Source organism: Musa acuminata, chromosome BXJ2-8 (assembly GCF_036884655.1).
Source record: "Musa acuminata AAA Group cultivar baxijiao chromosome BXJ2-8, Cavendish_Baxijiao_AAA, whole genome shotgun sequence".
NCBI classification, from domain to species: domain Eukaryota; kingdom Viridiplantae; phylum Streptophyta; class Magnoliopsida; order Zingiberales; family Musaceae; genus Musa; species Musa acuminata.
In genome coordinates, this window is record NC_088345.1 from 13,949,780 (window position 1) to 13,966,580 (window position 16,801).

A 16,801-nucleotide genomic window follows, 5' to 3' on the forward strand; every position below is an offset into this window, starting at 1 on the left:
TGTTATGAAATTTTTTGTATTAATTTCCAGCATGTTATTTTAGGCATGTAATGACAATTAAGTGATTTGATCATTCAATCAATAAAGTCCGAATAAAAAATTTAACAAGTTTATGCATTCGGACACATCAATATTCCTAATTCTCTTCTTATGAAATCAAATTGTTCTTCACTTAGAGGTTTTGTAAAAATATCAGCTAGTTGATGCTTAGTATCTATGAACTCTATGATTACATCATGATTAGTAACATGATCTCGTATAAAGTGATGTCTAGTATCAATATGTTTTGTTCTTGAGTGTTGAATGGGATTCTTTGTTAAACATATTGCACTCGTGTTATCACATTTAATGGGAATGTTTTTAAGATAGACTTTATAATCTTCTAAGGTGTTTTTCATCCATACAACTTGTGCACAGCATGCACTAGCTGCAATATACTCAGCTTCAGTTGTTGATAGTGTAACCGAGTTTTATTTCTTAGATGACCAGGAAATGAGAGAATGTCCCAAAAATTGACATGTTCATGATGTGCTTTTTCTATCTAATTTATACCCAGCAAAATCTGCATAAGCATATGCAATTAACTCAAAATTCTCGAATTTTGGATACCATAATCCTAGATTTATGGTACCTTTAAGATATCTAAGTATTCTTTTAACCGCTTTAAAATGAGATATCTTAGGGTTCGATTGAAACCTAGCACAAAGTCCTACACTGAACATGATATCTGGTCTAGTTGCAGTGAGGTAAAGTAAACTTCCTATCATACCCCTATAAGTTTTTTTATTGAAGCTTTCTCCACTCTCATCAACTTCTAACTTAGTGGAGGTGCTCATAGGGATGTTAATAGCTTTTGAGCTATCTATATTAAATCTTTTCAGTATCTAAAGCATATTTAGTTTGACTAATAAAGATGTCATTGCTTAGTTGCTTAATTTGTAAGCCTAAAAAAAAGGTTAATTCTCTCATCAAACTCATTTCAAATTTGAGACTCATGGTTCTAGTAAAAGATTCACAAAGAGATTCATTCGTAGAACCGAAGATAATATCATCAACATAAATCTGAACAATGAGAAAATTATTTTCAAAATTCTTGATAAACAATATAGTATCGACCTTGCCTTTTGTGAAATTATTTTTAATAAGAAAAGTACTTAGTCTATCATACCAAGCCCTTGGGGCTTGTTTTAAACCATAGAGAGCTTTGGTTAATTTAAATACATGATTATGAAGGCTATTATTTTCAAATCTGGGAGGTTGTTCAACATAAACTTCCTCAGAAATAAAGCCATTAAGAAAAGTGCTTTTCACATCCATTTGAAACAACTTAAAATTATTATTACTAGTATAGGCAATGAGCATCCTTATGGCTTCTAATTTAGCCATAGGAGCGAAGGTTTCTTCATAATTGATACCTTCTTCTTGGTTGAAACCTTTGGCCACTAATCTAGTCTTGTTTATAACCATGATACCATATTCATCTTGCTTGTTTCTAAAGACTCATTTAGTACCAATAACTAAATGGTCATTTGGCCTAGGAACAAGCTTCCACACCTCATTTCTCTCATAATGATTTAACTCGTCTTACATTGCAATAATCCATGAATCATCTTTCATGGCTTCGTTAATATATTTAGGTTCAATTTGGGAGAGAAAAGCGGCGTTGGCACAAAAATTTTTAAGAGATGAACGTGTTTGAACCCCCTTAGATGTGTCTCCTAGGATTAGCTCCTTAGGATAAGCATCTACATACTTCCAATCCTTGGGTAAGGATGTTTCGAAAGTGGGTGCATTCAAGTTGCTAGTTGGAGAAGGGGTTTCATTTAAATTCAAAGAATCAAAATTAACATCATCATCAAAGTCATTTTTCTTGATTTCGAAAATCTCATTGAAAATAACATGAATGGATTCTTCTATAATTAAAGTACTTTTATTGAAGATATGAAAAGCTTTAGAAACCAAAGAATAACCAAGAAAAATTCCTTCATCGGATTTAGCATCAAATTTTTCTAAGGCATCTTTTTCATTCAAGATAAAACACTTACACCCAAAAACTTTAAAATATGAAACATTGGGTTTTTTCTTGTTCCACAACTCATAGGGAGTTTTGGTGAGTAAGGGTCTTACTAAAACTCTATTCAAAATATAGCATGTAGTGTTTATGGCTTCGGCCCAAAAATATTTGGGTAGGCTATGTTCATTCAACATGGTTCTTGCCATTTCTTGTAAATTTCTATTCTTTCTTTCTACTACTCCATTTTGTTGAGGATTTCTTGGAGTAGAGAAGTTGTGGTTGTATCCATTAGATTCACAAAATTCTTGGAAATCACGGTTTTGAAATTCACCACCGTGATCACTTCGAATTGAAGAAATCATAAAACCCTTTTCATTTTGAACAAGTTTACAAAACTTGATGAAATTTCTAAAGCATTCATTTTTGTGTTTCAAGAAATAAGTCCATGTGTATCTACTATAGTCATCTACAATGACGAAGGCGTATTTGCTACCTCCTAGGCTTGATGTAGAGATTGGTCCGAACAAGTCCATATGGATCAATTGTAAGGGCCTAGATGTGCTTATTTGATTCTTAGATTTGAAACTACTCACAATTTGTTTTCCTAATTGACATGCATCACACACATTGTCTTTGATGAACTTGATGTGAGGAATTTCTCGTTCAAGTTCTTTGAATGATATTTGAGTGATTAGTTTCATGCTAGCATGACCTAATCTCCTATGCCAAAGCCAAGCATTCTCATTCAAAACTGAGAAACATACTTCATTGCAAAGATCATTGATGTTAATAGTGTATATGTTATTTTGTTTTAATGCAATCATAGATGTGTTTTTGTGTGGTTTTTCAATATTGCAAGCATTAGATTCGAATTTGACGATATATCCTTTATCACATAATTGACTAATACTCAAGAGGTTATGTTTTAAACCATCAACTAATAAAACATCTTCAAAAAAGAAGTTGGATTTGTTACCTATGGTTCCTTTGCCAATGATTTTACCCTTGTTGTTGTCTCTAAAGGTGACATAGTCTTCGTCTATGCTAGTGAGCTTAGAGAATTGAGATGGATCTTCGGTCATATGCCTTGAGCATCCACTATCAAGGTATCATCTCTTGCTCCTAGCTTGTGATGGTACATGTCTCTATAAGAAAGGATAATTTTTAGGTACCCATTTACTTTTGGGTGCCTCAAAAACTGATCTACACCGTTTATCATGCTGCATAGAGTTTATCATGGTTCTCTTAGAAACCCAAATTAATTTGATAGGACTAATTTTCTTGAATGGACAATATTGCGTTTTGTGTCCATGTTTGCAACAAAAGTTGCATTTGCTTTGGTGTCGAACATGTAGGATGGGGCCTTTTATGAAGGTGGTTGGATTTTGGTGAGGATTTCTCACAAATCTGATTTCACTTCTTTTGGAAACGTGACCCTTGTTTGTAAGGATCATGTTCAAAGACTTGCTACCAACCTCGAATTTCTTCAAGGTGTCCTTAAGTAGCAAGTTTTCCTTTTAGATAGTTTCTAGATCATGACATTTTATACAAGAACCTAAACTATCATGATATTCAGTTTTTAACTTATCAAAATTACAAGTAAGACTATCATGCTCCTTTTTTAGTAATTAGTATTTTCTACTAATAATCTTGCATTCATCAAATAAGTCATGGAAGGCATTTAATAACTCATCAAATGATAAATCTATATCAATTAAATTTGTTACCTCCTCTCCGATAGCTATTAAGGCATAATGAGCAACTTGCTCGGTGTTGGACTCCTCTTCTTCGGACGCGCTCGAGTCATCCCATGTTGCTTTGAGCACCTTCTTCTTTGATGTTCTCTTCTTGGCTTGGGGACAATCACTTTTGTAGTGTCCCGGCTTTTTGCACTCGTAGCAAATAACTTGGTCCTTTTGGGGTTCAAGTTTATTTTTTATGTCATTTTTAAACTTGTTTCTCTTAATGAATTTTTTGAATTTCCTTGTTAGAAGTGCTAAGTCATCGTCACAGTCCTCATCACTTGAGTTTTCTCTCAAGTGATCATCTAAAGTTCTAAGTGTCATATCCTTCCTGTTCTTTGGAAGGATGTCTTCTTGCTCTTCATGAGCCTTGCATGTCATTTCATAGGTCATTAATGACCCGATTAGTTCTTCAAGAGGGAAGTTGTTTAAATCTTTAGCCTATTGAATAGCAGTGACTTTAGGGTTCCAACTCTTAGGAAGGGATCTTAGAATCTTATTTACTAGCTCAAAATCCGAAAAACTTTTGCTGAGTCCTTTTAGACCATTGACGATATCCGTGAAATGGGTGTACATGTCGCCAATAGTCTCGCTCGGTTTCATTCGGAAAAGTTTGAAAGAGTGTATCAAAAGGTTGTTTTTTGACTCTTTCACTCTACTTGTGCCTTCGTGAGTCACTTCGAGTATATGCCAAATATCAAACGCGGTTTCATAAACCGAAACACGATTAAACTCATTTTTATCAAGTGCACAAAATAAGGCATTCATAGCCTTTGCATTAAGAGCGAAAGTCTTCTTCTCCAATTCATTCCAATCGATCATTGGAAGAGAAGACTTCGAAAATCCATTTTCGACAAGATTCTAAAGTTCAAAATCCATTAAAATAAGGAAGATTCTCATTCGGGTCTTCCAATAGGTGTAGTCCGTCCCATTGAACATAGGTGGACGTGTAATATAATGACCCCCTTAGTTTCCAGCGTATGCCATCTCTCTTGGGTTTTAATCCGTTTGAGAGTTAACCCCGCTCTTATACCAATTGTTAGGATCAAGAGCACTAAGAGGGGGGGGTGAATTAGTGCAGTAGAAAACTTTCGATGATTAAAACTGCGTTCGTACGATAAGAGCAATTTCGGTAAAAAAAAATCGATTAGTAAATCACTTTAACTTATGATCAAGAAAGATGCAGTTAAAGCAAGTCTATGAAGGTCGTTTGCAGTTGTAATGGAAATCAAAATGTAAGCGCAAACTGAAATAAGATGTTCGTACGATAAAACTGATTTACGTCTAAACACCGATTCGGAAAATATTGAACTTTGAAATACAATCGTAAATGTGCAGAAGGCAGTAAGCTATTGAGGAGGTTTATAGTAAAGATAATATGCTCAAAGTAAATGCAAACCAGAGAGCACCACAATTTTAGAGTGGTTCGGTCAATCTTGACCTACATCCACTTCTGGCTTCCTCCACCGATGAGGTCACCGATGTCGACTAGAGGCCTTCCTTTAATAGGCGAAGGCCAATCACCCTTTTTACAATTTCACTCCTTTTGACGGGCTTAGGAGACAACCCTTACAGAATTTTCTTTCCTCTCTTGACAGATCAAAACTTGGAAGAAAAGAGGAAGGAGAACTTTTAACTCATACAATACTTTTGAGCTCTAAAAATCACAGAGTAAGATCAAGATTTCGGTGGTTTTTTTGTTACACTATCATTGCTAAAAGGGTGGGGTATTTATAGGCCCCAACCTAGTTTGAATTCCAAGCTCAAAACTATCAATTCCGGAAATTTCGGGGTCTGGCGGTTGCACCGCCTGGCAGAGCCCGAAGACTGAGCCTCTAGGCGGTGCCACCTCCTGTCAGGGGCGGTTGCATCTCTTGCCAGAGCTCGGAGACCGAGCTCAAGCGATGCCACTGCCTGACTAGGGCGGTTGCACCGCCCAGCCAGAGCTCGGAGATCGAGCTCAAGTGGTGCCACCGTCGACCCAGGCGGTGCCACCTCTAGCCAAGTAATCTGGGTCCGAATGGGCTGATCCATTCGGCCCAATTTGGGTCTGTCAAGGGCCCAATTGCACCAAGATTAAGTTAATGGGATCACCTCCCATTTCTAACTTAATCATCGTGCTAACTACGAATTTCTTAAAGCATTTACTGCAACTTGCTCCGGTGCGTCAATCGCTTCTTCCTGCGAGCTTCCGATGAACTTCCGGCGAACATCCGATGAACCTTCGGTGATGCTCCGGCGGACTTCCGGCAAGCTCCTAGACTTGCGATGATCCACTTGGCGAGTTCCGACGAGCTTCTTTGGCAAGCTCTTGGACTTCTCGGATTTGTTCTCACAGAACCTCCGACGACCGTCCGGACTTCCGTTAAACTCTCGAACCCCCAACGTGATCATAGTCTTGACTCCGGCGCAACTCCTGCTGTATGTCTTACTTTCATCGTAGTTAATCCTGTACACTTATCTCAACATATGGATTAGATAACAAATGACAATTGACGTCATCATCAAAATCCGAGATTCAAAAATTTTTGAAGTAAAAAAAGAAGAAGAATCAAAAAGAGAAAAAGTTGATTATAATTTACTCTCAAATACCTATTTATTGATTTTTTATAAAAGACAGCCTTTGTAAATAACTATCAAAATAACTACAAAAGAAACTACCTTTTCAAATATCTAATAACTACAAAAGAAACTTTCCTTTTTCTTAATATTTAAATAATTTATAATAAATTTTCGAGTGATGTGGTGTATGATTATAAACTATTTAGATTTTATGAATGTGAATGATGCTTGAATATTTTTCAATATCCTCAAATAATTTTTTGGATCTTGGGTTTGGATTGTGGATGAATTATAATATTCTTGAGTTAAGATAAGGTCACATCTCTTGAATATACCAATTTGAGGGGTGTGATAAAGGTGGTATCAAAGGTGGTATTAGAGCATAAGTCAATTCCAAAGGGAGGTTAATTGATAAAGGGGCACCTCAAAAATCATAAAAATAATCGATGTATGAAGACTATCTCAAAAAGTACAAAAGTGAACAATATGCGAATATCATCTCGAAAAGTGCAAAAGTGATTTAGGTGCAAAGACTATCTTGGAAAATACAAAAGTGATCGATTTACAAAAAACTTGACCTATGTTAAAAGAAACCTACCACAACGGAAAGTATAAGGTAAAATATGCTCGAGACGCACGAGTTGAAAAACCTGACCCATGTCAGAAAAAACTTACTACAGTGGGAGGTGTAAGATAAAATATGCTTGAGGTGTACGAGTCGAAAAAACTTGACTTGTGTCAAAAGAAACACACTACGATGTAAGACATAAGACAAAATATATTTGAGACACGAGTCGAAAAAACTTGACCCGTGTCAAAAGAAATTCGTCATAGCGGGAGGCACAAGACAAAATATATTTGATGTGCATGAGTTAAAAAAACTCGATCTATGCTAAAAGAATCTCATCATGGTGGAAGGTATAAGACAAAATATATTTGAGGTGTGGAGGTCAGGAAATCTAACCCACACCTCCACTGAGGCACAAAGACCAAGAAGCCCAACCTCAATATTCGCCCAAGCGCAAAGGTCGGGAAGCCTGATCCCCACCTTTGCTCAAGACGCGAGGGTTGGGAAGTCCAACCCCATCTCCTTTCAAGGTGTGGGGGTTGGTAAGCCCAACCCTTACCTTCACTCAAGGCATGAGGGTTGGGAAGTCCCACCCTCACCTCCACTCGAGGCATGGAGGTTAAGAAGCCCGACCCCCATCTCTGCTCAAGACGTAGAGGTCGAAAAACTCGACCCCATCATGCCAATATACATCACTTAATGATACAAGGATCAGGTTGGCAATGGATCTCCACCAGTAATGCTGGAGGAGGGGATCTTAGGCAAATATGTTGAAAAAACTCGTTCCGAATGATGCGAGGTGCACAATGGACTAAATGTGTCAAATAAACTAAATATGTTACCAGGTTGATAATGGATCAAAGAGGTATGAGCTCAACATGCTGGATGAATCAGACATTGTACTTCAAATCCCTTTAATAAGAGCCATGAAGCACTTAAGGGGGGGGGGGGGGACAAATGATAGAGAGTATATTGTTAGCTAATCGTCATTCGATACGCAACTACCACATGGTGTCCAAGATGGAAAGGGAAGACAAGATCACCCTCCACCCGTTTGGCTATGTGGGTAGGGGGTCATGGCAAGGGTCCATAGCAAACAATCTATGAGAAGAGGCCAATGAGAGATTGTTGGAGGTGGTAAATGCTACCTCACTATAGAATATTTCATGAAATATTCTACCTCTTTGTGATCAGATATAAAAGCTCATCTCCAATATAATAAAATAGAGGGCTTACCATTTTTAGTAATCGTGTCGATACTTATAGACTTCGGATTACTTACTTGGGCATCAGAGGGATTGAGTCGGAAAATCTTTCTCGACCTTGGTATTTGTGTAGATAACACATCGAAAGCTCGGTATTTTCATTTCGGAGATATTTCAAATAATTCTATGCATATGGGTTTGAACTATAATCAAGATAATAATAATTTATTCTCTCATCATTATTTAATAATAAAAAATATATATGGATAGTGCTCAATATACGGTCAAAGTAAGTGAGAGCGCTTTAGGTCCAATAGTTAAGTGGTATGACTGGTCAGGGTGTTGGCGAATAAATGGGGAAGTAGGTGGTTCGGTGCGAACGTGATAAGCAAGGCCGTTATGGATGGGAGAGCGCGGACGACGATACGGTGTGATGGTGTATTATTCCACCGATCAGGGAACCAACGGTGGAAGGAATTCGCGGCCATGGGTGTTTGGAGAATTGGAAAACGAGAAAGCAGCACGACTTCTCGCGGTCAGCCCTGACCGCAACGGCCAACCACTCCATAGTAGGAATGCGCACCTTTTGAATGGACGATCTACTCGCTATTGACTTTTGACTACGACTTTGACCACGACTCGCCATTTCACACATAATTTTAAATCGAACCCAAAAACATAACTTACTCGTTGTGCGTCTACCATCCTAGTGGGTACCCACTCATTTTGTCGGCCGATAAGGTAGGAGGGAAGTTCTCATCGTGTCGATGTACTCCCACGAACCAACCGAACTTAAATCGCCAGTGTAATTAATGGAGGATGGAGCGAAAGAAGGTAGGCAATAAAGAGTACCCCACTCCCCCATAACCAAGTGACGAAAATATGATCGAGAAAGAGGTTTGATTAACGTTTAACGGTCAGTCAAGCCACCTACTACTTTTCTGTGTTGAGAGTCCATCTTTCCCATGTGAGGCACGATTGAGGATACATAGATAGTAACGCTTTATATGCGATCCAGTTTGACTAACTTGAGAGATCGATTGCTGTTGCAGTCTAGGAGCAGTGCCATCCACAGAAAGGAGAACCACAACGACGTTGACGACGACTCCGGCTTATGATATTTAGGTAAGCGGTCATTTTTTTCAAAAAAATTAATAATAAAGATGATATTTAAACTCAGGTCCTTGTAATAAACTGTCAAAAGCTTTCTAGTTAAGATAACTGAATGATCACCTCATTATTGTTTAAAATGTGCGGAGGTGTTGACGCAATATTCATTGTTTCATAAGACACAATCTAACACGTCCCTCTTAAACACCCACCCCTAATTATATTTCTAGGTTAAATTTTCTCTTTCAATTTGCTGGCAACGTTTTTCAAACGCCACCGTTTATGAAAAAAGAAAACATGGGGGGATTGAACCTAATTTTTATGAGAGATCTATCATCATCATAAACTACTTCTTAACTTTGTAGATGAATTTTATTTTTCTAATGAATCGGACTGTATTTTTGGACCTTATTTATTCAGTATTTTGAAACTTTTGTCCCCCATATGTTTAGAGAGTATCGTAGTGTATAAAAAGGGTTACTTTGGAACCTAAAACGGCGGCAATTGCTCCACTCTATCGTCCTGCCATTTTTTTTTTTTTTAATCATCCTAGCATGTTGCTTAAGGAAATTTTACGAGTAATATTGCGCTATCCTCCTCTTTGCATGCGCCTTGACGTTTGGAAGTGATTCTGGAGGTTACTACCGTGATCGAAACCCCAAGGAATCAACGAGAAACATAATGGAAGCATCACTGCTAGATAGCGTGTCTGTTCTGTGCATTGCCCGATATGACGACGATCAGCTTCCTTTGGCGTATGCATTTTCCTGATCAGTCAGTAAGTATTATTATTATGTATATCATTAATGAAACATGTAAAACAAAAGAGGAGACTAACCTAAACTCCTTGTTATTCTCTTAATGTTTAATCTCTCCCACCATTTTGCCTTGAATAACAATCTATTACGTATCTGTCTTAATACATTTTGGAATGTTTTGTTAGAATATGTGGCCCTTTTATAATTGAATAAGATATATAATGGTTCCGTTGCGATATTTTAGCCAATATAGACTAAGTCCACTACGGAACGGAGATATTATGGGAGGAAATCTTCTGAGATCTCATCGTAGACTCTCTGCTCTCGCCTATAAAAGGACAGGATCTCTAGGGGTTGACGGTGTATAGACGCATCTCTCCGTTGAGAAATTCAGTTATTCTCCTCGACTCTCTCCCCAAAACCCTCTCCCCAAATCCATCAATCTGTGTGATCCTGTGAAAGGATAGGAAGAGAGGAGAAAGGGTCTACTCTTCGCACTCCCTGCAGATTCCGCAGCGCGATCGGATTAAAGACGGAGCCTACAGCAATCTTGGATCACGGTGCTGAGCAGATCAAACAAGATCTCTGAACGGATGGCATCAAAAGGTACGCATCGTATAATTAGATCTATGTATTGATTTCAATCCTGGCATATAGGTTAATTCCGCATTATTGACTTAGCATAATTACATATTTTTATGCTTACATGTTTATCTCTATTTTCAACACAAACATCTACTTAGGACCTCACTAGAAGAGAAAAAAAATTGGGAAAAATTCTATCTACTACTCAGACTCTCCACATAAAACCAACTCAACTTCAATTCAAAAGACTATTCTAACAGGATTAAGATGTTACCTCTTGTGTTTTAAAAGATAAGTGTTAGAAATTTTTGATACCAAAATGTGTTTCTAAATTATTATAATAGAAATATAAGAAAACTAATACGGAAACGAAATAGTGTACCTCCAACCATTGTTGTCAATAATTTCATTAATGATTTATTCTTGAACTTTGGCACTTCTCGGCTCAGAACTCTTGCTTTAAATGATGTAGGAAATCCTTTAGACTTCAAAGAGATGTTGAGCCCACAAATCAAAATCCTCATTTATATAGATGTTCTCCTATCAAGAACATTTATTATTACTAACTAATAACGTTCAAGAATTAATTCAAATTTATAATGTTTGGACCATAATAAAAATTTTTAATGATATTAAATAAAATATTTAATAATAATGACTTCATTTATAATGAATAAAAAATAAAAATATTTAAACCATAATAAATGAAGTTATTCATGATAATGAATTATGAATCTTAATGAAAACGGTTATATTCTTCCACTTGGTCCATATGTTTAGCTTAATAATTTGAATTAACCTTTATTGAATAATTTTTTTAAGAAACAAATACATGAATCATAGCGATAAGTCCTCTAAGAGCAAGTATTATCATCCATGTATCACGATGTATTTAATTTCTTAATCTTAATGAATAAATCTTATGTTTATTCTTGGTCCAATAATAATATATTTTCTCAAAATAATATGCACATTAATGAGAAAATATCATAATATAAATAAGAGTTTCAATATCATTATAAAGTGGAACCAAGTCTCATTTTCTCTACATGATCTTTGAATTTCAAATGTGGCATGACTTTAGTCAAAGTATCAATAATTATGAATTTAGTGCTAATATGCTTAATGACCACTTTCTTTTCTTTTACATGTTCTTTTATGGCTAAATACTTAATATCGATATGTTTATTTTGACTTCCATTTTTATTGTTTTTAGCCATAAAGATGACATCTCACTGAAATTTCTTAATAGCCTAGAAATAGAATCCATGATTCTAAGCCCAAAAATGAAACTCTTAAGCCATACACCATATGAAGTAGCATCAAAACAGGAGACAAACTCAGTTTCTATGGTAGAAGTAGCAGTCAAGGTCTGCTTAGAGCTTCTCCAAGAAATAGCTCCACCAACCATCATAAAAATATATCCTGATGTTGATTTATAAGAATCAACACAACCGACGAAGTCTGAATCTGAGTAACCAATCACATCTAGATTGTATGTATGTTTATACATAAGCATTTAATCTTTGGTTCCTTGTAGATACCTTATCACTTTCTTTGTAGCTCTCCAATGGTCTATACTTGGATTACTCTAATATCGACTTAGCATCCCCACAATAAATGCAATATCAGGTCTAGTACAAACCTGAACATACATAATGCTTCTTACGACAGAAGCATATGGGATGTTTTTCATTAATTCCCTCTCAAGGTTGTTCTTTGGGCATTGGTTCAAATTGAACCTATCACCTTTCACAATGGGAGCAACACTTGGTGAACAATCCTTCATCCGAAATCTTTCTAAAATTTTATCGATATAAGTTTCGTGTGATAGACATAAAATGTCTCGAGGTCTATCTCTATGGATCTTAATACCAATGACATAAGATGCTTCACCCATATCGTTCATGTCAAAATTTTTAGAAAGAAATTATTTCATCTCATGCAGCAAACCCTTATCATTAGTTGCAAGCAAAATATCATCTATATATAAAATAAGAAAACATATTTTACTCCGACTGACCGCCTAGTATATGCATTAATCCATGGGATTTTCAACAAATCTGAATAAAGAAATCACTTTATAGAATTTAAAATACCATTGGCGGGAGGCTTGTTTTAAACCGTATATAGACTTCTTAAGCTTATAAACCAAGTGTTCACCAATACTAGAGGAGAAACCTTTAGGTTGTTTCAAATAAACTTTTTCCTCTAGATCTCCATTAAGAAATGTCATTTTTCACATCCATTTGTTGTAACTCAAGATCAAAATTAGCAACCAATACCAAAATAATACGAAGATAATCTTTTTTAGATATAGGAGAAAACGTCTCCGTATAATCGATTCTCTTTTTGAGTAAATCTCTTTGTAACAAGTCTTGCCTTGTATCTCTCAATGTTGCCTAAAGAATCTTTCCTAGTTTTAAAGACCATTTGCAGTCAATAGCCTTTGCTTTATTAAGCAACTCTACAAGATACCAAATTCTGTTGCTCTTCATAGAATTCATCTCTTCTTTCATGACATCGTGTCATAAATTTGATTTTTTGTAACTCATGGCTTTGAAAAAGTTTTAGGATCATTTTTTGCTCTAATATTATAGTTAGATTCTTATAGATATACAACATAATCATAAGAATTGCTGATCTTTTATTTCTAGTAGATCTTCTTAATATTGTACTAATGTTTCCCTAATGAACTTGTGATTCAACTAGTTGTTCAAGAGCTTGTTGTAATTCCTAAACTGCTTAATCTATTAGAATACTGTCAACAACTTATGAAATTTTAATAATTGGTTGTTCAGCACCCGTTTGTATTTAATGAGTGCTATGAAGTATAACCAATCTACCATTTGATATAGAAGATTGAGATTATATATGATCATGTGCAGAAACTATATTCCTGAACTGATCGATCCCATTGATAATGTTATCCTCAAGAAATTTAGCATTTCTTGATTCTATAATCCTAGTTGCGTGAGATGGACAATAAAACCTATAACCCTTGGACTTTTCGGCATATGCAATGAAATACCTGTTAGGATCGAGAGCACTAAGAGGGGGGGGGGGGTGAATTAGTGCAGCGGAAATCTTACAATAATTTAAAAACCAAAAGCTGCGTTCGTTCAAAAACTATTATGATGCAAAACTAAAATTCTCAGTTTGTATCTAAGTGCAGTTTGCGTCTAAGCGCAGATTGCGTTTAAGCGCAGTTTTGCGTCTAAGCGTAGTTTTGCGTCTAAGCGCAGTTTTGCGTCTAAACTCAGATTTACGTCTAAATGCAGATTTACGTCTAAACGCAGATTTACGTCTAAACGCAGATTTACGTCTAAACGCAGATTTACGTCTAAACGCAGTTTTACGTCTAAACGCAGATTTACGTCTAAACGCAGTTTTACGTCTAAACGCAGTTTTACGTCTAAACGCAGATTTACGTCTAAACGCAGTTTTACGTCTAGACGCAGATTTACGTCTAAACTTTGAAACTCGTTTGTATACTCGCAGAAGGCAGTATGCAGTTGAAATCAAGACGTAAACGTGAACTGAAATCTGATGATTGAGCGAGGAAAGCCAATTTACGTCTGAATGCAGTTTTACGTCTAAATGTTGAAACTCGTTCGTAAAATCGTAGAGGACAGATTGCAGTTATTAATAGGATTAAAATGTAAGCGTAAACTGCAAAGAAACTCGTTCGTAAAAGCACGGAAAACAGTTCTGCAGAATCAAACGTAAACGTAAACTGTAATGTATGAAAATACGAATTTACGTCTGAATGCAGATTTGGAAGAACAGCACTTAGAACTTGTTCGTGAAAGCGCAGAGAGCAGTAGTGATGAGGGAGGTTTGCAGTAATGATAAAGTGCTCGAAAATAAACGCAAACCAGAGATTTAGAGTGGTTCGGTCAGCCTTGACCTACTCCACTTTTGGCTTCCTCCACCGATGAGGTTGCCGACGTCAACTAGGTGCCTTCCTTCAATGGGCGAAGGCCAAACTTCCCTCTTACAGTTTCTCTCCTTTTGACAGGCTTAGGAGACAACCTTTACAGACCTTTCTCTCCTCACTTTACAATTGAAAACTTGAAGAACAGAAGGAGGAGACTTAAAGGCTTTACAACACTTTTGAGCTCTTAGAATCACAGAAAAGATCAAGATTTCGGTGTAGGTCTGTATCTTTTCAGTGCTGAATGGGTGGGGTATTTATAGGCCCCAACCCAATTCAAAATTCGAGCTCAAAACGATCAAATCGATCAAATCCCAGAATTCTGGGATCAGGCGGTTGCACCTCTCGACTGGAGAGGTGGCACCGCCTGGCAGAGCTCGAAGACTGAGCTCTGCCGATTGCTTCTCTCTGCCAGAGCTCGAAGACTGAGCTCGATGGTTGCATCACCTGGCAGAGCTCGAAGACTGAGCTTGGTGATTGCATCACCTGGCAGAGCTCGAAACTGAGCTCGGTGGTTGCATCACCTGGCAGAGCTCCAAACTGAGCTCAGGCTGATGCACCTCTCTGCCAGAGCTCGAAGACTGAGCTCGGTGATTGCATCACCTGGCAGAGCTCGAGACTGAGCTCAGGCTGATGCACCTCTCTGCCAGAGCTCGAAGACTGAGCTCGGTGATTGCATCACCTGGCAGAGCTCGAGACTGAGCTCAGGCTGATGCACCTCTCTGCCAGAGCTCGAAGACTGAGCTCGGTGGTTGCATCGCCTGGCAGAGCTCGAAACTTGAGCTCTGGCGGTGCTACCTCTTGGCAGAGGAGGTTGCACCGCCCAGTCTAGCTCGAAGACTGAGCTCTGGGCGGTTGCACCTCTCGGCTGGGGCGGTTGCACCTCCCAGCCTCGCAGCCCTAGCGGTTGCACCTCTTGGCTAGGGCGGTTGCACCTCCCAACCCCACAGCCCAGGCGGTTGCACCTCCTGGCTGGGGCGGTTGCACCTCCTGGTGCAATCAGGGTCCGAATGGTTCACTCCATTCGGCCCACTTTGAATCTTTTCAGGGGCCCAATTGCCCCAAGATTAAGCTAATGGGATCACCTCCCATTTTCATGCTTAATCATCATGCTAACTACGATTAACTCTAAGACAACTTCTGCAGCTTTGCTCCGATGCATCAATCGCTTCTTCCGGCGAGTTTCCTGCCAACTTCCGTCGATCAACCGATAACCCTCGGTGATCCTTCTGCGGACATCCGGCATACTCCTGGACTTTGCGACGATCCACTTGGCGAGTTCCGACGAGCTTCGCTTGGCAAGCTTCTGGACTTCTCGGATCTGTTCTCGCTGAACCTCCGACGACCGTCCGAACTTCCGTCGAACTCTCGAACTCCCAACGTGATCATGATCTTGACTCCGGCGCAACACCTGCTGCTTGTCTTACTCTCATCGTAGTTAATCCTGCACACTTATCTCAACACATAGATTAGATAACAAATGACAATTGACTTCATCATCAAAATCCGAGATTCAACAATACCCACTAATAGTCCTCGGGTCTATTTTCTTCTCTTGTGGATTATATATCCTGACCTCATATAGACATCCCCAAATGCACATATGTCGCAAACTTGGTTTCCAACTTTTCCAAAATTCAAATGGTGTCTTTTGGATAGTCTTGGTTGGAACTCAGTTTAATATATACACAGCCGTCTTTAGTGCTTCAGTCCACAAGAACTTAGGAAAATTGGAGTTGCTAAGCATACTCTGCATCATGTCTAATAATGTTTGATTTCTTCTTTCTGTAACACCATTCTGGTTTGGAGAACCAGGCATGGTGTATTGGGCAACAATCCCATAATCTTGAAGAAACTTAGCAAAAGGATCATGTGCTTGTCCATTTTTAGTATATTTACCATAATATTCTCCACCTCTATCTGATCTCATAATTTTAATTTGCTTACTACATTGGTTCTTAACTTCAGTCTTAAAGAATTTGAAGACATCCAATGCTTCACTTTTGTTATGAAACAAATAGATATACATATATCGTGAGTAATCATCTATAAATGAGATGAAATATTTCTGACCATGTGTGTCCATATTTGGACAACATATATCAGTATGAATGATCTCTAATATATCTGAACTCCTATTAGCACCCTTTTTGGACTTATTGGTTTGCTTTCCCTTAATACAGTCCATACAAGTCTTAAAATTAGTAAAATCAAGAATACTAAGTACCCCATCATTAACTAATCTATTTATTCTCTCTATGGAGATATACCCTAATCTCCGATGCTATAACATAGAGGAGTCCTCATTAATATTACATAT